Source organism: Synchiropus splendidus, chromosome 11 (genome assembly GCF_027744825.2).
Source record: "Synchiropus splendidus isolate RoL2022-P1 chromosome 11, RoL_Sspl_1.0, whole genome shotgun sequence".
In the NCBI taxonomy this organism is placed as follows: Eukaryota; Metazoa; Chordata; class Actinopteri; order Syngnathiformes; family Callionymidae; genus Synchiropus; species Synchiropus splendidus.
In genome coordinates this window covers 11,594,939-11,619,590 of record NC_071344.1, presented here as the reverse complement: position 1 = coordinate 11,619,590, position 24,652 = coordinate 11,594,939, and the positions used below count along the sequence as shown (strand labels likewise).

The following is a 24,652-nucleotide window of genomic DNA, read 5'->3' as shown; positions in this document are numbered from 1 at the left end:
AGTTCATGCTTAGCCATTAAATGGGTTGTTGCAAAGAGCTGCATGTGTGAATGTGACTGTCACGTCAAATCGTAATGATCGTGACAGGTAATGATCATTTTGATTCACTTTAGTATCACAGATACACACAATTATTATATGAAGATAGTCAACGAAGCTGAAGCATAATGGGCCTTAATGGTCTTTAAGAGTCAAAGGTAGGGTAGTTGCATAAGACACCGGAGCATGTACTCACAAGAAATATTGCAATAGGGAGCATTGGTAATGACCTCCCTGTATGAGCACAGCGTATAATTCCACAAGTACGAAATAGCCACCTGGCAACAGCACACTGCTTTGACACACTGACTGTGAATAACTAGCAGTGCTGGCGCCAGGCAATTACCTCGCTGAGCGTCAACATCCAAACAAGCCCTTTGTTTTATGCTCAAAACAATGCATGTTCGCAGAAAGAAAAATAACATGTCAAACTGTAACTGTAGAGTATGGAGATAAGCTACTGTGTCTGTTGTGCATTGTACTTGAGAGAATGAGGATTCTGACCTTGATGTTATCAGCCCAATGTCACATCTCCAGGTTCTGTCACCTGAGCTCTGGGCTAAATGTTCAAGTGCCTCTGGCAGGGTCAGTTGCCTTCTGTATTTAATCTATCATGCTTGTCTGCTGCAGCAATATGTGTCAACGGTGTTATTACATTCTTCAACAGGGACACAGTTCTTTTGTATGATGGCTGTTTGGACACAACAAGCAATGGGATAATGTGTTCGGCAGTGGGATTAAAACTGCAATGGGAGTATTTATTTATTCAGGCTTCTGGGGTATGGAAAGAGTTAACTCAAAATCCATTCTGCCTGAGAAAAATAGTCTGTTATCTTTTTCATATTCCCAGTATTTTAATGAAGAATATGGAACAGTTCACGTGTTGTCTGTCAACACAAAGACCCAGAACAGGAAGAGTCAGTCCTCACAGTGATGGAGGAAAGTGTCATGAGTGTTGCTGTCGTTGTGGAAGAAGAGCTTGCCCTTCAAGACCTGACCTGCCAACTGTTTTCACTTCCCATCTTTGGATTGTGCAGGCGAGTGACTGCACCCATTTTATTGATACAGTCAGACAAGTAAGTCTGGCGCGTATTTCAACTGGCACTGACCTTCATTAATAATCTTTCCAGACTTTTCACGGAAACTTATTTGTAGTCCTAGTATCACTTTGTGTTTGATTTCTCTGCTTTGTAGTACATCCCTGCCAATAATCCAGGGTAAGCCCTTTGGCGGAGGCACCAGCACGGGCAGTCTTGAATAGCATTACCCATGTCAGACTTGTGATTATTATCTTTTTTTTTTTATTATTAGAAATGCTTTCTCATCCTCATACAAACTGTGTCGCAGTCGTATAAAACATAGTACTTCCAATGGAGAGATATTAATTCAGACAAAGCAAAGGAGTGGCGAGCAGGGCTGGCTATAGTCATGTGACTTCAATAATGGTTAGAGCATATGCTCAAGGTTGCCGGTTCATGTCTGGAGTATTGCTCTTGTGCATTATTTAGTTATTTTTTCAGTTTGCTATTTTATTTTTTCAGTATTTTTAGCAGCTTTGTGGTTTCCGGTTTCATGACAGATCAACAACAGACGGAGTAACCAGCATGAATTTACGTATGAGTCACGAAAGTTAGGTTTGGAGATTACTTGCTCTGAAACAAAACACATGCATTAACATAATTTATATCACTGGATGACTTTAAAGCAAGACTGGGAGCACTTGAGACAACCTCCTTCAATTGTACCTGTTTTTAACTCATTTGAATGTATTTTTAATTGTGTTGTAATTGTGCATAATGGTGTGTTTTGCTGTCTCTTGGCCAGGGCTTCGGTGAAAAAGAGTTTTTTTTAAATCTCAATGGGGAGTCCCTGGTTAAATAAAGGTTTAAATATGATAAATAAAATAGCAACTGAGTACATTTTTTTAAATTATTTAGACGAAGGTATCTCTGAATCTGAGAGTGGCTTCATCTTTGTCAGCACAGTTCAGAAGTGATTTCATATGGGAATCTTCCAGAGGTTTACAGACTGACAGGGAACTTCATTTGACGATAGACTAGAGTGGGACACCAACAGTATATTCCATGATATTTGAACAAAAAGAAAATCCGCTTTTTGTTAAATGTTAACAATTACCATTTGTTAAAGCGATGTGTTTAGATGTCAAGTATTTGTCGTACTTTTATTACTTTTATTTACCTTTCTTTGTTGAAGTAGGGGTTGTTTTGTGTGTCTGTCCTACTGTACAGATAACATTAAAATATTTCTGTCCATTCATCCATCCAAATCATTTAACACAGCCAAGCCAACTACCAATATGGCATACATCATTTTCAAAACAAATGAAACTAGGAGAAAAAAAGTTTTCTTCACTGGAAGAATGACATTTTGTCAAACAAAAAAAAAACCATCCACATTAAAGTGTGAACACAGAAAACATTATGTAACAATTCGGTGAGCTGTGTTTCTCACCATTGGCAGCAGCTAAATTGCTTTTAGCGTGATCAAAAAATGTATATAGAATTGTATCTTTCAATAATAGCTGGTGTTTTTCCAACTTTGTAAACTGTTAAAACATAAACGCAACACTGCAGCATGAAATGCAATGCCCAGATCCCGGAAACCCATCTGCCCTTCAAGTACAGTGGTACCTCGGTTCTCGACCACAATCCATTCCAGACGGCCGTTCGAGAAGCGATTTGTTCGAAATCTGAATCGATTTTTCCATAAGAATAGGCTTTTGTAGGAGTGAATGTAGAGTGTCTGCTGCAGGTGCACTGTTCCTCTATGTGTGTGGCCACTGCATGTGGGAGGGGTTGCCGAGTGAGTGACGTCTCTCCAGAAGTGAAGAGGTGCCCGGTGCGTGTCCAGCTCTGAATGTGCGCTTCTGTGCAGTTTGGCTGTGACAAAGTCATAAACCAAGTCACGCTCTGTCCCAGACTTGCCTCATCCTTGACCCTGGAGTGCGCACTCCAGCCTCGGAGGTGTGGAGAGCTTGTCCCCTGTCGAGCGCCTCCCCTGTGACACTCTACCACGGTCCAGTGTGGAGACAGGAAAGGTTTTACACCTCAATATGAAGAAAAAACAGTCAGTAAATGTAGCTAACGGGACACGTCTGCATACAGAGGCTGCGTGATACATAATAACAAAGCGCGTCGTGGGTCAGCTGATCGGTCCGCGCACGTTTTTTCTGGCTTCTTTCGGGGCCGTTCGAGTTCTGGATTTCCGTTCGAAATCCGAAGCAAAAAAATCTCGAAATTTTTGTTTGAACTCCGATTTGTTCGACGTCCAGGACGTTCGAAAACCGAGGTACCACTGTACTGTGGCTCACTGGTGCCAGGTGCTGGATTGACGATGTCCTGTTTAGTCCTATAGTGGATCCTGAGAAGACTTAGTAACAGTAGGAACAGTAACAGAAGGAATCAAAGCACATATGAATATATGGCTAAGAGTGTACTATATTTACTGCAGCATCATAGTGTGATGTTGAAACAAAATCACACCATTGCTTTTGTTTTGAGTGTTAAACCGAAATAGATAAATGCAGCTTAAGCTAGAGGTCATAAGAGCATATCCCTCTCTGCTAAAACATAACGATAACTGAAAGTCAGATAGTTGGGAATCACAGATGTAATGTTTCACATTTCATATTTTTTAATGAACAATTTCAATATGAAAATGACTCAGTCCTTGTGGAGCCAACTGAGTAAAATAATTCTCTCTTCACTGCAAGTTGAGTATAATGTACAAAGCAATTGCTGTTTTTCATTACAAAAGATTAATGCTTAAGCTGAATCTGAAAATACTGACCCTACTAATCCCACTCAGCAGGTACTTGCTTACATGATCCCCGGGTCCTTGTTTAGGTACACACACACACACACACACTATCTCTAGGTAATGTATTCCCAAAAAAGGATCCACTCACCAAATCGTTGACAAAATTGTATAATTATTTTTTATAAATAAAATGTACACTGTCAAGGCAATATATTCCTTTTCCAAAATGCATTCTTACTCGAGTCACATATGCTCTGCAGTCACTAGCCCAACTGTCCTCTCAGAAAGAAGTCTGTCAGATGAAGGAGCTTGGCACTGATATATGGTGGTACTGCGTTTTCGATGGGTGGGAATTTCACACTTTTTCTAATGCAATGTTTTTAAAAAAATATAGTGTTTGGTACGAACACAGGCATGCTGCTGTGTTCCATGGGGGTTCAATGTATCATTCATATATCTATCGTTCATCATCATGGGAAATATCCAGTCGCTTTTCAACAAGGTGGATGAGCTAGCAGCATTAACCCGACATAAGTGGTGTAGCATGCCGCTCATCACGGAGACGTGGCTCACGGCGCTATCACCCAAGACAGTGGTCGCGTTGGACTTATTCCAACGCCTGCGTGCGGATGGGACAGCAAACAGCAGTAAGAGGAAGGTAGGGAGCTTAGCTGCGAACGATAGATGCTGTAACACGTAAGCACCTCACTGTCAACGAACAGCTTTGTACAAAGGCCATGAGGCCATATTATATCCCGAGAGTACAGGAGTTTTCTCATGTTGTTGAAGTGGTTGTTTACATCCCTTCCTTTGCTCATGGTGAAGCAGCTCATGAGGTTCTGCTGTTAACTGGGAACAGGCTTGTCATGACACCTTAGACCATTCTTATCTTGAGCGCCACCTATTGAGCTCTGAAAGTGAGGACACTGTTTCATTAAGCCTCATTGCCCCATCACTGCTGTACTTTGCACTGCAGTGGCTGTTCTGTGTGAGAATGACCATGAGTGAAAGTCTCACTCACAATGTGAGGCTTGTTCCCTGAAAGAAATCTGAAAGATGCTAGTGTTCACTATGATGAGGGACCTAAGTCACGTCCATCTTCTTCTCCCTCATGAGACCTAACTGAACAAAAGATATGAATGGGAGTCAATGGAGAGATAAAAGTTAGTTTCTGATCTAGCTTGAAGTATGCCATCAATCTCACATATGATGTCGGCGAATTTGAAAGATACATTCTAATACTGTGAGAGCACTGCATCCTGATCGGCCTCAAAAGTGACTTTAGGTTTTGTGAGATATGTGGTAGACTGAGCGCTAGCATGCAGGACAAGCTCTACAGGGTCACGGTAAGTGTTTAGTCAGTTAACCAACCTTCAGCCTCTGCCTTAGCATCGGAGCAGTTGGTTTCCGCTGTGATGTCCTACATGTGACGTTTCATTTGTTAGTCCCGTGACCCAGGGACTCGACCGGAAAGGGCAGAGACTTAGGATCCTTACAGAATCATGTTCGCCTGGTCATGAGTTTGTCAAGTTCCCTGAAGTGATCGAAGCAAAAATCCATGTAACAGCAAAGATGGCATCTTCAAGTGTTTCAATTGCAGTGTGGGCCGGGTTTCAAGTGGAGACATATTTCAATTCTTCTGAAAATCAACTTTACATGACTCACATAGAAAGAACATGAATTCACCCTGACATATAGCCAAACAACATATTTTTAATTTTTGCATTGTATTTATTTTTTATTCAAATTTATTTATTTATTCATTCTTTCATTGTAGTCCCTTCAACATGGGGAATCAGAGGTGTCATCTGTGATCTAACAAACCTACATTTCTACAGGGGTCGGAGTTTGTAAATTCAGAGACTTATCATATTAAAGCTCTTTAAATTTTCATTAAAATGGTCTCATTCTTTGTTGTATATTGTATGCTTCAGTGATCTGACGGCCATCTTTTGGGTTTGGGATTCTCTCTCTAAGACACTATTACATTGATGCCAGCGCACTATACTATACTCACGATAGCAAATTTATCGTCTGTCAAGTTTATGAATTTTGTCTTTTACTTCTGCAACTCTTTTTTTTGTAAAATTAAACATTGGATGGGAGAAAAACTGACATTGTGCTGCAATCTGTATTTGTTTGCTTTATTTTTGTGGATTGTTTAGTCGGTCTATTTTTGAGTCTCGTCTCATATGTATTCAGCTTTTGGTTTTCTGGTCTCTCCTTTGTGTCTCCTGGTCACTTCAGCCAGACCACCTGTCATCTTCCTGCCTGGCCTCATCCTCAGAAGCCAACCTCAATCCCCTCACCGGGTGCCAGCCTCTTACTCATTCACCCATCTGTCTGCTTGCCCTCAGATTCAGCCTCTAGCCGACACAATAATATTTCTTTCTCTAAGTAATGAACTCCCTTTTGTCGGTTCAAAACTAGTTTGGAAAGTTGAAGCTTCATATTTTTCAGACAGCGATCCAAAAGACACAAGAAGCCGTAGGAGAAGAAACTCATGGATCCAAAAAAACCCCAAAACAAATCAATTATCTTTTTTATAATGAAATGTGATCGTTTTTGTCCAATTATGAACAGTTTGTCATCACAAATATCACAGTGTCTTATGTGGTGGTATTGCGTTCACCTCGATCATTCTGTTATAATTTGTTTCTTCTTCGTAAGGGGTCCCGAACGACGTTTGGCAGCTCCGCTGTGAAAACCATTTCAGAGCCCACGACTGAAAGCCAGCACTTATTGAAGAAACTCATTCTACAACCTCAGCATGAAAACCTGCGCGGTTTATTCATTCCTGATCTCACGCAGGGATCTAACCACTCATGTGTACATTTTTAAATGTGTTACTTTTGACAGCGAAGGCGAAACTCTTCACTTTGAATGCCTCCCATATCAAGGCAGAATTACTCTCAGAGTCATTCACCTCAACACGTGACACTTTTAGCCTCAAGGCGGATGAAGAGACTCACCTCCACCTGATTGATCATCACGAGAATTGGAACTCCAACGCGTCAAGGAAGCACTAATTAGTTCCGGCATACTTCATTAAGTCTCATTAGAACAACGACTAGAATGACACTTAGCAGATTTCTAATGTAAATGTTAGCCTGGGGGAATAAAGCTGCAGTGGCATTTAATCACAGGAAAGTTGGTGGGGACAAACCTCGAATGTTAACTGACCAACCCATCTCACTCCCGATGAATCGCGTTGTATTTGACATGTGTGGAATAAGAAAAATGACAAGAGTAAAGTAACACCTGGCCAGCAATGGTACGGTTCAATGGTATGGCTAACAGAGCTACCAGCTAATGTGACGTATCACTTCAAAACTTTTCTTTGGTTTCGTGTCTTGTATGTGCTTTTATTTTGTTACTTCCTGTCTCCTTGCTTCCTGTGTTTCATCTATCCTGCTCCAGCTTAATGGCGACACACAGCTGGGACTCCTTCCACTTCTACCCTGCTGCCCAGTGTGTTGTCGCTAGATGGTCCGCTGCCGACACTTGGTATGATCTCTCGCGATTACTTTGATTCTCTTGACCCTGGTTTTTGCTTCTCGTTTTCGCTCTGCGCTCTTTCTCTCTCTTCGTCTGAATCTCTTCCTGTGTATTCTCTCCTTAGCTCTGCGTTAGCCTCCTCGAGTGTTTGTTTCTTCGCTCTTTCTGTTAGCCCGTGTGCTTGTGCTATTTCCTCGGTTTGAGTGTTTGTTTGTACCTTGTTTGTCTTTAGTTGCATTTAACCTCGTGAGTTTTTCCGAGTGTATAGTTTTGTTGTCCCCGTTTTGCAGCACACTCACGTCTGCTTTCTGTTTTAGGTTTTATCCCTCTCCCTTCGTGTGTGTCTTCCGCGCTCCACTTCTGGTGTCGTCGCCTTAAGTTACTGATTATTGTTTGTATTATTTGTGTGTTTATTGTATTATAACTTCAATTAACAGAACTCCCATTTGTTCCGAGTCCTCTGTAAGTTCACTTCCATCTGCACTTGGATCACCTTAGACTAGCCATTATGACAATTTTATTGACACTCGTGGTCGATAGAATAGAACACTAGCGATGGTATGGTTCAATAAACAGTAAACACGACCCCAAAATAAATAGTTGTTTTAGTGCAGCACTGGCATAGTTTTGGCATTGAAGTAGCGGAGGTTCGTGTACATTGTAAGTATGTGAAGACATGGCCTATCCCAGCCGACCCAGCACAGAGCAGTCAAGATAACAGGGTGGCATTATCGGGGGAATGAGCCGGCCAGGAGAAGCCTGCTGACTTTTCCAAGTGACTGTGAAACGCTGTCTGAGGTCAGGTTTGCCACAGAGGAGCCATAGTTGGGAGCAATTAAAGCAGATCACTGACACCAGACTTGAGTAGAATGGAGGAGAGTGGACCTTACAGAAGGAGGTTGGCGCTATTGAACAGGGCACTCTGGACTGTTTCAGATCCCACTCTGTAAAAATTGATTTAAAAAGTATTAAAACTTTATGTATGCGTTGTTATTTTTCTCTGCACCAGTAGCCTTTCTCATACTAGTTCAAGTTTTGTATTGCAGGAATACAAAACCATCTATGAACACAGACATATAAAACAGTGAAGACATGGAATGTTTCATAAGTTTTAGACGATGGAAGATAACATTTTAGGTCATCCATAGCATGACATGTGACTGTGTATGCTCACATAACAGTCTGTTCCACAAGAGCAAAGCAAGCCAGTGTGATGTCTCTTATTGTCTTTTCACACCTCTACCTCTCCCACTGTTTCTGCCAGTAGAGGTCAAGTAAACATGGCTTTCCTGTGACTGAGAGCTTGAAATATCTGGTCCTCTCAGATGGATGTTGCTATATGCATTATGATTGCCCAAAATATCTTATTGCGGGGTCATTAGCGTTGAGCTAAATTGGCAGTGCAACGGATTATGTGGCAAAATGTGGCTAATAAAGGCTGTCGATTGTAATTTAAAATGTTCCATTCAAAGTTTTCATGCAGATAATAGGCACACTTTATGAAATGGCTTGATGGGAGTGGTTTATGCCAGCTTTACGTGAACCTGAATATTGAGTCATGTAGCCTCCAAGACGAGGGGTGGCACATGACCTCCGTGTCTGTTGATAGAGTTCATGGATAGTTCGAACAAATTATTATTATTTTTTTTGCTTCAGAGTACGAACGAAAATCCAGAACTCGAATGCCCCCGAAAAAGTAAAAACGTGCACAGCCCAACCAGCTGACCCACGACGCGCTTTGTTATTGTGTTCAACGCAGCCTCTGTATGCAGACGTGTCCCGTTAGCTACATTTACTGACTGTTTTTTCTTCATATTGAGGTGTAAAACCTTTCCTGTCTCCGCACTGGACCGTGGTAGAGTGTCACAGGGGAGGTGCTCGCTCTCCACACCTCCGAGGCTGGAGCGCACACTCCAGGGTTTGATGTCCTGTTGTGGGCTGGAGCTGGGACAGGGATGAGGCGAGTCTGGGACAGAGCGTGACTTGGTTTATGACTTTGTCACAGCCAAACTGCACAGAAGCGCACATTCAGAGCTGGACACGCACCGGGCACCTCTTCACTTCTGGAGAGATGTCACTCACTCGGCAACCCCTCCCACATGCAGCGGCCACACACATAGAGGAACAGCGCACCTGCAGCAGACACTCTACATTCACTCCTACAAAAGACTATTTTAAGGCTTGGAACGCATTTTTTCATGGGAAAAATCTATTCAGATTTCGAACAAATCACTTCTCGAACGGCCGTCTGGAATGTATCGCGGTGGAGAACCAAGGTACCACTCTATATGGAAACACAATTATCTCTGTCATGGCGCTAATATTTTCAGAAGCACAGTTTATAATAATTGGACCAGCATATGTATATATGTACTGTATATATATATATATATATATATATATATATATATATATATATAGATGTAAGTCAAAAGAACAGTCATTCATCAATACAGTAAATGCTGGAAAGATTACCATTCATTGTAGAAGAAAGGAGGCCACTGACAGCAGAGCCGCAGGTAGGGAAGACATCCTTGATTTGTTCCTGTCATTTATTTATTATGATGTTTCTTTTGGGATTCGTTTTTCAGAACCTGGCACTGTGTTTGCTTCCACTTCCGTGGCACAGCAGAAGCTCACACAGGTGCCGTCCACCTATTCCTGTGCTTAAATAGTTACATGCAGTTGGTAACCTCATCCTCGTGCCTCATTCAGGTGAGGAGGATGTGGTCACATTCTTAAGTGACCACTTAAGAAAGAGGATATGTTTGGAAGGATTTCTTGAGCACCTGAAGGTTTTGCCCGTGGACACCAGGTTAATGAAACACCAGTGCAGGATGTTGCGAGGATGGCGGTGTGGTCTTGCAGCATGAATGACAAGAGCTCACGGTGACACACTTGGGAGAGTAATACAGAACACTACCTTTTTTTTTTGTCACTGGTGAATACTCGATCAGGTATGGATTGAAAGAAAGCAATGAAAAACATGCTGCTGCTTGCTTTCAGCAGGGTGTGAGGTATCCATTTGGTGAACTTTTACATCCTAACTATTCAGTGCAGATGAAGTCTGTTCCATCAGAAACCTAAGAGAGCTTCTGGAACCAAAGCATGGTGGATCACACAAATGAAACTGACTTTTATTCATGTCCAGCTGCATCGATGTAGGAAGGTTTCCTTGGTCCCACTTATGACTTTATATCCCCATACTCCATGTCTGATTGATCTTACAGTTGTGGTTATCTCTATTTTCCTCTATAAAAGATGTAATACTAAATGAATGTATTCAAAGGGGCTTGGAACATATGTTGACATTACTTTAAATCATGAGCGATAAGAATGTGTTAACATTCTGCCAATGCGAGGAGATTCCATGTATTACGTCATATTGTTTCTATACACTATAGATCAATGCTGAGGCGTTGACATGTCCAGTGGTGCATGGTGCACAGCTCTCCTCTTACCACACGCTCACAGCGAAGAGGCCGGTCAAATGCGCTTCCAGCTGTTTTTAAACCTGACACGCCTCTAACTTGACCACGCACCTTCATGAGAGAATGTTGGAGCAAACAGAGCTGCCAGCTCATGTGACGTATCACTTCAAAACTTTACTGACACAGTTTGCTTCATGGTTTAAGAGTTGGATAAAAACTAAATGCAGAGGAGATAAAGGAGCATGGTAAGAAATAAGAAGAAGGTGATTCCTAACTAGAATAAAATCATGGAAATGTTTGATAAAATCAAATAAGAAATCATGATATACTTTGCCATATTTCCCACCCAGTTCTGCAGACATTTTTTAAACAAATACATTTTCTGCAATCGGTTCCCACAAACAGCATGCAAAAGAAATCCGAGAGTCAACACCTTCAATTTTTCACAAATAAAAAGGCATTTTCCACAGGACTTTCAACGAAGCACACTTTGGCCGAGGTTCCTTTGGTTTTGTGCCTCTGGATTTTTTCAAAGAAGGAAGTGTTCCGCAGCTTTAAAAAGGCACAACACTGGTGTAGAACCATATCCCCACTCCGTCCACAGCTTCCTTACCTCCTGCTCTCACAGTTTAACAACAAAAAAATGGAAATAGCTTTTTTGGTTTCTTTGCAGCAAGCACTATGCAACTGATTCAGTGACCCTTTAAAATGTATAATTTTTATGGTTTTGCCTGGTAATGGTGGTGTCTTCTGTAACTGTATCCCTTAAAACTTTAAAGCTGCCTGAGGCGTCAAACAAGCGCTATAAATAAACTTGCCTTTTTCTGTGTGGTGCATTTGCATGTGCGTGAATAAAAGGTTTAAGCAGTGGAGCTATCACTTTAAATGATTTGCGCTTGCCTGTAGCAAGTATAACTGTATGTGCTGCTTTATTTGCACAGTTTTATTGCTCACCTGATGTATATTTAATGTATTTTTTTTTCTTACTAGTCTGCTTGTGCTGTGTGAAGGTTAGGGTTCAAGTGAGTTAGTGGCCATCTACCCTCACTGGCCAAACTCTCCTGGGGAGAAATAGAAACACAAAGCCTTTTGGTCGCAACCCCAGTATCGTAGTCCGTTCTAGAAGAACAACTTACCACAAGAGTAGGTGAAGCAGAAGTGTGTGAGAGGTCTTCATCCAGGTCACCGCAAAATGAAAGGGTAGACTATGGCAACTGCACCAAGTTCAGGACAGAAAGGTGAAATGTGGAAACCATATTCAAGTAGGGATGGAGTCTGCTGGGGGATCACTGAGCGGAAATGTTTCAGTCACATGGTGAGATGCACCCTGACTGCCATTATCAACAAGCAAGACATCAATCCCACTATACCCTATAAGTCCATTTACATGAGGATTGAAAAGGTGTTTCTGTGTTTGGCCTGAGCAGACTAATACATCACTCCCGTAGAATGGCTTGCCGCGGCTTTAAAACAAATCATGTACGCTCAGAAGCAAAAGACCTAACATCCATTTAAACAAAAGCGTCATCATGATGCAGGGGGCGAAGCTGGTCGACTAGATGACCTTCACTGTGACCTGAGTGAGGTACGAAAAGCTGGGAAGATATGCAGGTTAGCAATCGTGATTGGGAGATCACAGAGATGACGCTCAAAAATAACAACAAGAATAGTCGGTAAATACAAAGCATCACAAGGGAGATGATTAAAATTGCTGAGCAGAAGCTTAAAAAATGAGCTGAAACAAGTGAACCCAGAGACAGGGAAGAGCAGAGGATTTGAGGTGCGTGGCATGAGACCGGTGATGCGAGTAAGGCATCACCGAGGGGGGCAGAGGAGTGCGGGAAATCTTGACTTGTTTTTGCATTAGTTTATATATCCCAACAACAGACCCTTTAGCTAGCAGCCACTGCATTCTGGAAACGGCATCCAACCATTAACGCTTGTCTTTTGCAAAGTGTATAACATTACATTTTTAAATAACTAACTTTTCTAGATTTTATTTTTTCTCTTCCAACTATGTGGAATCCTGAGATGATGACTGCACAATGGGTTGAGAGGCAATTGCAAAGTGACAAGAACAAACTAAGAAACTATTACTGCAGCACAATAATATATTGTCAAATGCTTATCATATTCTTCTGCAAATGTTGAAGCGGGGATTTAAGGATGCTTCACCCGCTGCAGCCGATGGCCAGGATGAGCTGCAATAAAACATATCAGTCTCAATATATTGCTGTACAAAGGCTGTGCTATCCTCTGTATAAACATAAAAAGTAGGCTATTCAGTAATCCTACTTCTTTTCTCCTTAGCCCCTGTGAGTAAACGTGACCCTGTGATGACCCACAGCACTGGCTGCTTCGCTCGTGTAGGATCCCAGCCAGCCCCCTGGAGCCCCAGAAATAATCTATAATTATCTTTTAAACCTTGAAAAATTGTCTGGTTCTATTGCACGGAGCGTTGGACTGTCAACAACTGCTGAATAAGTACGCTGAGGCTTGAGCCTTGTGGCCGCTTTGATGTTGCAAGCATGTTTCTTTAATCAAGACTCATCCCCGAAGATAATAGCTTCATAGATTATAGTATAATAATATGCTGGTCATCAAGGATTAAACAATAAAAGGTACAAGCGAATGGGCAACTAAGCCCCTGAAGACTCCCCTGTCCTTCAAAATTCCCTGCTGTTTACTCACAGGCGAACATCAACACAGAAATAATCCTCTTATTTATTGGCATTTGATTGATACTGTGTTTTGGAGTATGGAAGGATTCGCTTCTAAAGTGGTGAAGCAAGCGTACGTGAAGAGAGAGAATTGAGGCTGACGCTCATGTTCCACTCTTGTTCATCTGTACATTCACATTGCTTGGTGTAAGTGTGGAAGTTGACTTTGGTACAATTATAATTTAAATTTAGATTCCAAGAAATATATTTTAGTGGAATGTAAACTATATATATATATATATATATATATATATATATATATATATATATTTATATATATATACTGTGTTGTAAACAGCGGGGAATTTTGAAGGATAGGGGACTCTTCAGGGGCTTAGTTGTTGTATCATGAAACCACATCAACCCTTCAACACTGTGTCATGAAGCCTCATCTACCCATCCATACCTGCAATGCATGCTGGGACACTGTGATGCATTCACATTGCCACCTGCAGCAGAAACCTGTTGAAACACACACGTCTGAGGTGGCATATCTACTGAAACAAACATTCATATCAGTCGCTTCCTCTCATTCATAAAACTGAGGGTTGACTTGGTGTGATGTTCATTTCTGTTTCTGTTCAAACTGTTTATATGTGCCATATCATTATTGCCATGTTAGCGACTGTTATTAGTAATTACAAAGTACGTATTTTACCTTAGAGTGGTCAACAACATAATCAGCCATTATGAAAAGCATATAAGCAAGCATTACTGTTTTAATGGTTAAAATAGCTTTCCCCAATATAAAGTGTGAGTATTCATGTTACCAATTTTATGACTGTATAACTTGGCACTATCTATTGCGGAGATGTGTGATAAGATCATCCGCAAGCTGCTTGATGTTAACACATGAAGCACCAAGTCATTGTCAGCGTAGCAACAAAAAAAGACGCTCCACTCCTCATGCAAAGCAAACAGTGACAGCACTCTAGGATTCTGCATTTAAATGAAGCATATGTGCCTTCAAGTAGCATAGCATGCAGATGAGTCAGAAGTGTGGCGCCTCCAGGTGGGTTGCAGTGTGGGAAGCAATGCTGAAATAAGTTATGACCACAATTACGGAAGCCAGGGCGGCGTTGTGCGTGAAAGTGTCTCAATAAATCATTTTGTTGATTTTGTCTGAGCAGCTTAATGAAAGTGCCGTGATCTCTCTATCCTCCCCCCCGTTTGCACAAAGAGGATCAAGAGATGCCATAAACTGCTGTCAGTTAAACAGCTGAATAATGAAGATTTAGATCCTCAATTAAGGCCTTGAAGAGTCACTGTATTCCCCCAAATAGAGTTTATGGATTGAGGTTTCTCCGCAGATCAAACACAGGAGTCAGTTGCGTTGGAGTCTTCGCAGTGATGCTGGAGCTATTAAAGAAGCTGGGTGTGATACGCCATAAAAACAAACAAACCGAGCATTTTCACATTTTCTCCATGCATCCAATTCACATCATTATGATTTATTTATTTTTTGTCTTTGGGGATTTTGACATAATTACTAGCACTTTATGTTTGTCCAGCAGTAGAATTGTGTTGGCATTTTTATGATTGACACTTCTCCATGTTGTTACTTTCTCACTTCAGCAATTGTGTTCCATTGGAATGAGCTGTTTAATGGCCGCGAACTGCTCTATAGTTCTGCTCCTCACTCTACAAATCCGCCTCAAATGTACTTACTTTTGTTTCCATGGAGTTTATACCTGAGACAGGCTGTTGAGCTTTCATGAAGACACCATTTATAAACCAATAGCGCCTTCTACTATTGGTAAGAGGCGCTACCAATAGTAGGCACAAGTCAAATCCCATCAACTCGTCATTCGCAATTTCATTTGGTACTCATTCATATAGGCATGTCATGTCAGTATATGGTATGGTAGCTTGTGACTTTCAGAAATGTTACATGGAAGGAGATAAGTTCCAGAAGAAAACATCTAAAATATATTTCATCTTGAGAGTGGGGTTCGGGCATGGGTCATGACCGGCTTAATGTTTTCGCACGGACAAAGAGTCAAAAATAAAACTGACTGCTGCGTGCCACGGAAAAGGGTGGTCACAGCCTTCTATCCCAACAGTTGCCACCAATTGGACCAAAAGTGTGATATGAACAGATTTAACATTGCCATGGCTCGGTGCCAGTTACTGTTCTCAAATGCAGTCTTGAATCGACCGGCGTGTTCAGACAGAATCTGAAAAGTTGGTTCAAGCTTGAGAACTGTGACGTCCTAGGTGGGTGCTTGGCATAATCTTTTTTGAAGATGGGATCAAAGTCAAGGACGTATGGAAAATGTTCGCTCTGGAGTGAGACAGTGACATGAACTTCTGCAAAACATATCAGCCTCTACCCTTGGTACATACAGATGCATCTGTGTATCCTCAAAAGTCATTGACTGTCGGAGACAACAAAGAGTCCTAGTGAAGCAACAGATGTTTACAGAATATCCTTTTTACCGCCCTGGTACTTTAGCTCTGCTTAAACTAGTCTGAACAACAACTGGTTCGATAGACAGTACGGAGTTTCTAAGAGTCTGCATCGGCTCCAGACCTAAAGCCAGCGGTGCTGGACCCTGTGAATGTTGATGTGAATCTTCTTCCAACAAATTTGTGTGAGCCAGTTCAAGCTGTAAACACCACCTCCATGAGAAGAGGTCTTCTGCGGCTGTATCCCATCTCAATAGGCTGAATGCTTTTTATTTATTTTTATTCTTGACTACACATAATTTTCTATAAGTGTGTGGGAAAATAACAGCAGTTTTTGAAGACCAGCCTGTCTGACACCAACAACCATTCAAATTTACTTCAGTCTCCTTCTTCTCCCATCTCCATCATCCCATCCCAGCTTGAATTTCGCTCATCTAGTTTCCTGTAAGTGATACATTGCTGCCATGTGAATGGCTGCTAAGACATGTGTGTTACCAAGTCAAATGGATTGAAGGATGTCTACCGTCTGAAACACTTTGCAGTTGCAAGTGCTGAAAGCTGCCAATGATGAGAATGTGTGAAGTCAATAATATCAAGGTTTCCTCCCACAATCCCCAAAACAGGTTGTTTACTGACTCTTAATGGTCTGTGGGCGTAAGTGTGAGTGGTTGTCTGCCTGTATTTGCCCTTTGATTGAGTGTCACGCACCTTCCCCAGCTGATACTGGCTGTAGATGAAAGAGGTTTTGTGAAAGAAAATGACATTTCTTGACTAAAAGATATTGCGTGCAATAGGTGAAGCACTGTGCTACGGATGAGTGAAAAAATATAGGGTTTGTTTCTGCAAACATTACAGTAGCGCACCATCCATTTGCTTTTAAAAAACCTGCACAGTTGAGGCAATATACTTGCTTGCTTGTAATGTGTTATTATTTCCCAGATGGACTTTCATTGCTGCCACATTTTTATCAGCACTGGCACTTAGGACAGCCTGCAGGAGACACCTGCCGTTATTTATTATGCTTTAATAATGGCAATCCCTGCCAAGTCTAAAGGAGGTCAATAAGAAAAAGAGGTGGCAAAAGTGATTCATATTAAACGTGTCAGTATTTGTTGAACACAGAGTCTGCGCCTGCACTCGGGTGAAGTGGAGAATATTGCATTTAAATCAGGTTCAGCCGGAGCCCTTATTTGATCTGAGTTACTCCCGCCGATCAGAGACAACATGGCCAGACTGAAGACCTGCGCCGCTGATCAGAGCTCAGTCAACGAAAAGGCTTTATCGGCATAAGATAAACATATAAGTGAAATTATTATAAATTAACCATGCAGACAGAGGCATTATTCACTTTCCCTCGGCAGTAGATGATCTCTGGAGGGAGAAAAAAAATCCATTCTCAGACTTGAAGGAAGCCAATTTATTCACCGACCAGAGGAGAAGCTGTATTGCTGCACTGTTATTTAAATGTCAAGTGGCTTGCACAAGTCTTATTTAGTGTGTAAATTAAAATTAGTGATGTGTGATATTGATATTTAGGGGGACATAAAAAGTTCTTCTGATATTAAAGGACACATAATGTCCTGATTTATTGCGTCCCTGTTAAAAGTGAAATAAGTTCACTATGCGCTAGAATGCTGATGAGCTGGCAGGTCTACATGAACTCAAACTTTGTTGGTGTGTCAGGGCTATGTGGGTGTATGTAAGTGTGTGTGGGGGGGTGAGGGCTGGGGACAGCATTATGTCAGTGAGAGGATCTCACTGACATAAACACAAGTGTGTGTGTGGAAATTTGTATAGTATAGCATCACTTTCCCTCAGCTACTGCAGGGGTGAACATAGTGCAGCTGTACATGTACTTGTAGTTTGGTTCAGAGTCCTGGTTAAGGTTATGTTCTTGGATGGTTAGGTTTAAGTGAGAGGCTGGGGAAAGCATTATGGCAATGAGAAACCTCACAAAGGAGAAATGTACCAGGGTAAGGCACTGCTGGGATTCGAACCCAGGGTCTCCTGTTTACGAGACAGGCGCTTTGACCAGCTAAGCCACAGCGCCAGATGGTTTGCCAAACCTGAGTGTGTGATTTTAATCCAACTATTAAAGACCAAGGATAACTTTGATGCACTACGAGAGCAAATAAAGTTAAAAAGATTAGCGGTGCTCAGCTCGTATGTCGTACTCTCCTTCATTCTGTAATGATGCTGTGTGCTCAATTTAAAGGTTGCACTTTTTTTTTTCTTTTAAGACATTTTGCTCCAAGAGTGTGTGCAACAACATGCACCGTGTAACAGATGCACAGTTCCTTCTGGGAGTGAGGGAGTTTAGGGTGATATGTTTGAACCTATTTGAACCAACCTATCAGTTGTCGAAGCCAGGGTGGAGTTCCTTCTCTTAGGAAGTTTGTTGTGAGCTGAGGTTTTGGTCTTCACTTTCTGATAACTGGTGAACAAGTAATGCTTTATCCAATAACAGCCAGTTGTGAAATGGGACTCCGGCATGTATAAAGGGGAAGGCAAAACTGTATCCTGTGTCTTCCTTGGTTCCATGCTGTGTGTGCTACTGTGTGAACACACAACACTGCATTGAATGAAAGCCAAGAAAATCTCCAGAATAGTTGAAACAATACATGTAATCTCCACACACCAACACGTTCTAATTGTGAGCAAACTTATGTAGTGATGGTCTCTCCGCGAATCCTGCTTGAAAAACACTTCAATGAAAGAATGTTATACGACAAAAGAGATCATTTTTTTCTGTGTTTTAAATGTCGAACTTCCCACAGGTGCTTGAGGTTCATTGACAGCATTTAAAAGTACTTCACCGTTACTTGGGCGTGACCCTGCAAGGAAGGGTCTTGACAATTCCAGCAGCTGACTGAGCATAAGGCCTTTTTTCTCTGCTGTGTGTTGCTGGCGTCATCATCTGCACCTGCTCTCCGTGGTTTGGTCCTGGATGGCTGTAGCCTTCAAGATATGCTGACGTGACTCATTTCGTCGAGTGAATTCCTGAGACAAAGGCCTCGTCTGGTCATACACCACACTCAAGCTTGTTCTTGTATTTGTGTTTTCCCCTGGTGTCTGATGGTGGCTTTGTGTTTAGTTCAGCGTTTTGGCTTTTGACTTCTGCAAACTGCCACATCACAGACCTATTTAATCTTGATGTTTACTGGAAGTGATACATTGAATGCCTGGATTCTACCTGCCTTGGAAAACCATGTATTTATTGAGCTCAGATGTTGGACTCTTGTTGTGACTATTAAACTTTTCACTTTATTGATCGTGACACTTGAGTTCTGCTCCACAGTTCTTCGACAGGAATGGTGTGTAAAATCTGTGTGTGTTGAAGATTCCAGCGTGGGATAATGCTCTTGTGTAGTGTTAAAGCAAACCAGTTGCTCATCCATTAAGGTCCAACACCACAGAACAACAACCATCTATCAAACACCTAATATCCTTTGACATTGACCTCCGCTTAGCCTCTTCCACCTTTCGTCAAGGGGCATGTGAGGTTTTGCAAGATCAGCCACGATGGCAGGGACAGTTTCCAGGTCACAGGAGGGATGTGAGGAATCATAAATTTGCATAATGAAAATGTACCCTGTGTGTGTGTGTTGCTTAGGTGTGGTTTCACCTCATCTGTTTTTTTGCATCAGCTACCATCAATCAGTTGTTGGGCAGTTCAAGAACTTTACTGTTCACCTTGATACAGAGGTTCCTGTTGGCACATGTCCAACCTACATGTATTGAATTATCATGCACGACTTTTCAACATAACCAAACCGCCTCATCAGGTGGGTTATATGGTTGTACACTGGTACCTCAGTTCTCGACCATAATCCGTTCCAGACGGCCGTTCGAGAAGCGAATTGTTCGAAATCTGAATCGATTTTTCCCATCACAATGAATGGAAAAAGAACTAATGCGTTCCAAGCCTTAAAATAGTCTTTTGTAGGAGTGAATGTAGAGTGTCTGCTGCAGGTGCGCTGTTCCTCTATGTGTGCGGCCGCTGCATGTGGGAGGGGTTGCCGAGTGAGTGACGTCTCTCCAGAAGTGAAGAGGTGCCCGGTGCGTGTCCAGCTCTGAATGTGCGCTTCTGTGCAGTTTGGCTGTGACAAAGTCATAAACCAAGTCACGCTCTGTCCCAGACTCGCCTCATCCCTGTCTGAGCTACAGCCCACAACAGGACATCAAACCCTGGAGTGTGCGCTCCAGCCTCGGAGGTGTGGAGAGCGAGCACCTCCCCTGTGACAACTGTGTGTCAACCACGGTCCAGTGCGGAGACAGGAAAGGTTTTACACCTCAATATGAAGAAAAAACAGTCAGTAAATGTAGCTAACGGGACACGTCTGCATACAGAGGCTGCGTTACACACAATAACAGAGTACATCGTGGGTCAGCTGATTGGTCTGCGCATGTTATGTTTTTTCCGGCTTTTTTCAGGGGCGTTCGAATTCTGGATTTTTGTTTGAAATCTGAAGCAAAAAAATCTTGAAATTTTTGTTCAAACTCCTATTTGTTCGAAGTCCGGAACGTTCAAAAATAGAGGTACCACTGTATTTGTGATGGTTGTGGTAGATTTTATTTTACAGGCTATAAAATGCGCCAGTGTTTTTCAGTCCATGACATTGAGATTTGCTTGAACATGTTGGATTTGGTTGGGACTTATTGCATTTTCGAAAATAGATAAATAAATAAAAATAATATCCTTGAACAATCACATGAAACTAATTCATTGGTGGCTCACACTTTGTCTGTGTTTCTTATCACCCTGGTCTCTATCTTTCTATCTTGCTCAAAAGTCATTAGCTTTTTTTATTGTTTGAAAAACAAAAAAACTCTAATTATCACCAGGCTTGCCCAGTCATCATCTGGATTCTAAATGTGACCGGAATAAAAATGACCTTTATGTGGGACCCAGAGAAACTGGTTCGTATTATCACACATCCAACTGTCATCAACGATAATTAGGTTTCTGATGCTTTTTGAAAAAAAAAAAACAGGCATGAAATGAACTACCACTCCTACACGTGTCCTTTTACATGCAAGGTACACACCTAAATAAAACTGGTTAGCTTTCGGAGGCTGGTTTTCACTGTGGGTGCTGTGGTCAGCATTTGTTCTGCAAAGAGTGGTGGAGGGAAGAAGGAGGCATTCTATGTTGGGAAAAACAAATCCATACATTAAAAAAAAGTTCTTTGTGTAGCATACGAAAAGCAAGCCCTTTATAAGAGTGTACGTTTGTTTGACGTCACAGTGTCTTGATAACAAGATGCTAACCGCATAATGTTCATGATCGATGCAAATAGCAGCTGGAGAATACAGATTTATACATATATATAGATATGTACCTCCACTCACCACAGAAATTCAGTAAGAACCTGCTCTGACATTCACACTGGAAAGTGAGGGCAGATTGGGAAGGCTTAACACATGAGAAAGTCTGTGCCAGAGATAAGTCTTGAATCATCAATGATATGCTTCCAGGCTTTTGGACTTGAATTACACACTTTTGGCAGGGCATTGGTTTGTAAGTTTGAAGTCGATTGATTCTGTTTACGACAAAGTTCGGGAGAGAAAAACTGTCATTTATAAAAGTAATTTGCTTTATTTTAACCATAGATTTTATTCCCTCATTCTCTGCACAATGTGTTTAACATGCTCAACTGGGGATGGAAAAATAAGCCACATTGCTCTATTAAAAAAAAAAAAAAAAAAAAATGAGTTCAACAGTATGTTGGAACACTGACTGGTTGAGAGGAGCTAAGTAGCGCTGACCAGTATTGCTGCACCTATCGTGGTTTGGACAGACACCATGTGTTGCAAGCCTTGCCTTTAAACAAGGAACTGAAGTGTCTCAGGAAGTGGGGTTGATGATTGAGTTTAGTTCAGTAAGATAATGACATGTTATTATTTATGTATTTATTTACTTAATTTAATGTGCCATTATTGTTATAACATAACTCTCACAAATTATACAACCAAGTAATACAGTTTAGCAAAGCAGTGGACCCAAATGCAGATAGAGTCCCAGACTCACTGTTCTCTCACAGTTTATTCAGTAAGAAATAGTCTAAAATCCACTGGGAAATAAACAGTCCAAACACAGGGTAAATCCAAAACATAGTCGAGCTGACAAGGAAGAAAAAAAACTCAAGCGGCTGACACCGGCTGGGGCACACACAGAGGTGGCACTAAAAGCTAAACAAAAAAATGTGATCAAACAAACGACAATTCACAACTCAAGATACTGACAATGCCAGCAATGTTCGCAGATCACAAAATTACTAGTCCATGATCAGAGGAAATAAGTTGCTGGTACAAGGTCAAAAGAGACGTGACCTTCTGGCGACATGTTCAGGGGCGCCTCATTCGATAGTGCACCAACGTGGGCCTGGTATTGCTGTGGTGCGTCTCTGAAAAGATATAGAAGAAACAGGAAAGAGATCTACAAAATGCATGTTGGCAGCACATGTTCTCTTCTCTTCAGACCCATGCCACTGCTTTGCATGGGGTGTGTGCTTAACCTCTTTTATACTTTTTTTAAAATAATAATTAATAAAATCGTTTTAATCTATGTTGTTATTTCTCATAATTTTACTTTCATTGCAGGGTCAATGGAGAAGCGGCACAGCAGAAGTTGTTGCCAGGCAACCTGTTCCGCCAGATGCTACAAAGCCTGCCTAGCGGCCGCGTAGTGACTAGAATGTCACTACGCAACAATTGTTACATTTGCTTGGTTGTTTTAAAGTGCTCATAATCATAACCAGCTTTGTGGTAACAGTCCGTTTATTATCGAACATCCTGTGTCAACAAGGCAGCGGGGCTCAACAGCAGTCAAAGTTTATCTGGACTGTCCAACCCATGTTTGTTCTTCATTTGTCCACTTACCTTGTTGTCTGTGGTGACAACAAGTGAGATTGTTGAGTGCCAGTGACTTATACAAACTCCAAAAATGAATTCTGTAAGTTAAGAAGTGTGAATAAAATGCATGCATAATTTTTTTTTTAATTTTAATTTTTTTCCATGTCCCCTCAGGGGCTCTGTAGAAATACATGTTTACACAGTGTGATACTTTTTTTTAATATTGCAAGTCAATTTACTGTTACCTTGAATTTCTACAAAAAGACATGTTAAATGTGTTCTTTGTTAAATTTATATATTTAAAAAAAGGAATGGAAAACAGCCAAAAAAGGTCAAATTTGCATTCCCTCATCATTCGGCACAGCTCATCAGTGTGTGCGGATAATCCACTGTGCAGGGACTCAAACCACATCTCAGCACATTAGTACTCTGACTATTAGTATTGGTACATGATGATCAAAGAAGCGGGAGACGAACAAATGTGAAAGAGTTTAGAAAGCCACTGCCGCCTTTGATTTTCCTATTTTGATGGCATTTTCATCTACAACTGTAGAGTTCAGATTCTCGCCATCTCCAGCTTTACTGGAGATTTTGAATCAGCTCTCCATTTATAATTTTCCTTTATTCACATTTTGAGATCCGCAAGCTCCGAGGTGCTTCAAACAGTGGATACACACTTGCAGTTTCTAGTCCTACGTACTGAGGTATTCATGAGCTGTTACTGAAAGAATTATACCTGCATGGGGCCGGCAAACGCTTTGAATGCTAAGTGTGGACCGCTGTGCTGCAGAATCATTTATATGGCAGCTTTTAATTTCAGAACAGAATTAAGCACCACCTATCAGCCAATCCGCTCCTCTGTTTGTGCCTCAGCAAGAGGAGATTGAGGGTGGCTGAGGGTCCTTTCTGGAGACTTAAAGTGACAATGGGGGTCATAATGTAAGATAACGCATTGTGGAATAACGGTCCTGTCTGTGAGAAGAATCTCTCAGAGGTAAATGTACATATTTCAAAAATAGTATTGGACATGAGCCATTGACTTGGTGGTGCCAAAGCATGTCAACGAAGTTGTGTCCTTCTTCACATCTTTTCACAGCAGACACGATTGGTACATCTGGTAAATCTTGGTGGCCACCAGCTCTGCCAACATGTTAATGCTTCAGAGAAAAACCTTTTATTGGATCCAATTTGCTTTTCACTGAGTGAGTGCTGGCTCGGCGATCCATTTTACGTTAGCTTGACGCGGAGTACAAGCGGTCAGCAAATCCTGAAGAAACCCTGCAGTGCATATCAGATTCATCTCAACAACAAGCCTGTCTCTGTCTTTTGTTCAAAGGTTTATTTCCTCATACATGCTCAGCTCCTGAAGACCCCTCGTTGTCAGCACGGCACAGATCGGGTGATGGAATGCGCTTTATAGTGACAAGAATGACAGTAAGCCAGATGTGCAGATGAAACCAGCTACCACGTCATTTGTTCCTGCTATATGATCCACAACTTCTGAGGGACAGTCAGGTAAGTGATTGATGAACACTGTGTGCAACCTGGTTGGCCAGTTTATACAACAGCTACCTTACAGAGTGTAAGTGCCCTGAATGCAGAATATTGCAATGCCATTCCAAAAGGGATGTGCATATGTAAATGCTGAAACAATATCACCAAATATAGCTTGAGGTGGCCATCGCCACCGGGTCTGTGTAAATACGGTTTCAGTAGTTGTTATTTTTCTCTGTTGTTTTCAGTGATGTGTGAACATAGCTCTTATTTACCTCCATAAACCCTACATCCTCATAGACATTTTGGCCTTTCAGCGCCATGATAATGCTTTTACTCTCTAAAAATGGCCGACTCAGATTGCATCCACATGAGGCGGCGAGAGAAATAAATTATTGAGTAATGCCGTGTCAGTGACCAAGGGTG

The 24,652-nt window shown here is 41.6% G+C and overlaps 1 non-coding gene across 1 annotated transcript; it reads right to left on the bottom strand.

The window, feature by feature from the left end:
• Positions 1–17,853: 17,853 nt before the first annotated feature.
• On the bottom strand, positions 17,854–17,927 carry trnat-cgu (transfer RNA threonine (anticodon CGU)). Its single transcript has one exon. It is a non-coding gene; the product is annotated as a tRNA-Thr (tRNA).
• Positions 17,928–24,652: the final 6,725 nt, after the last annotated feature.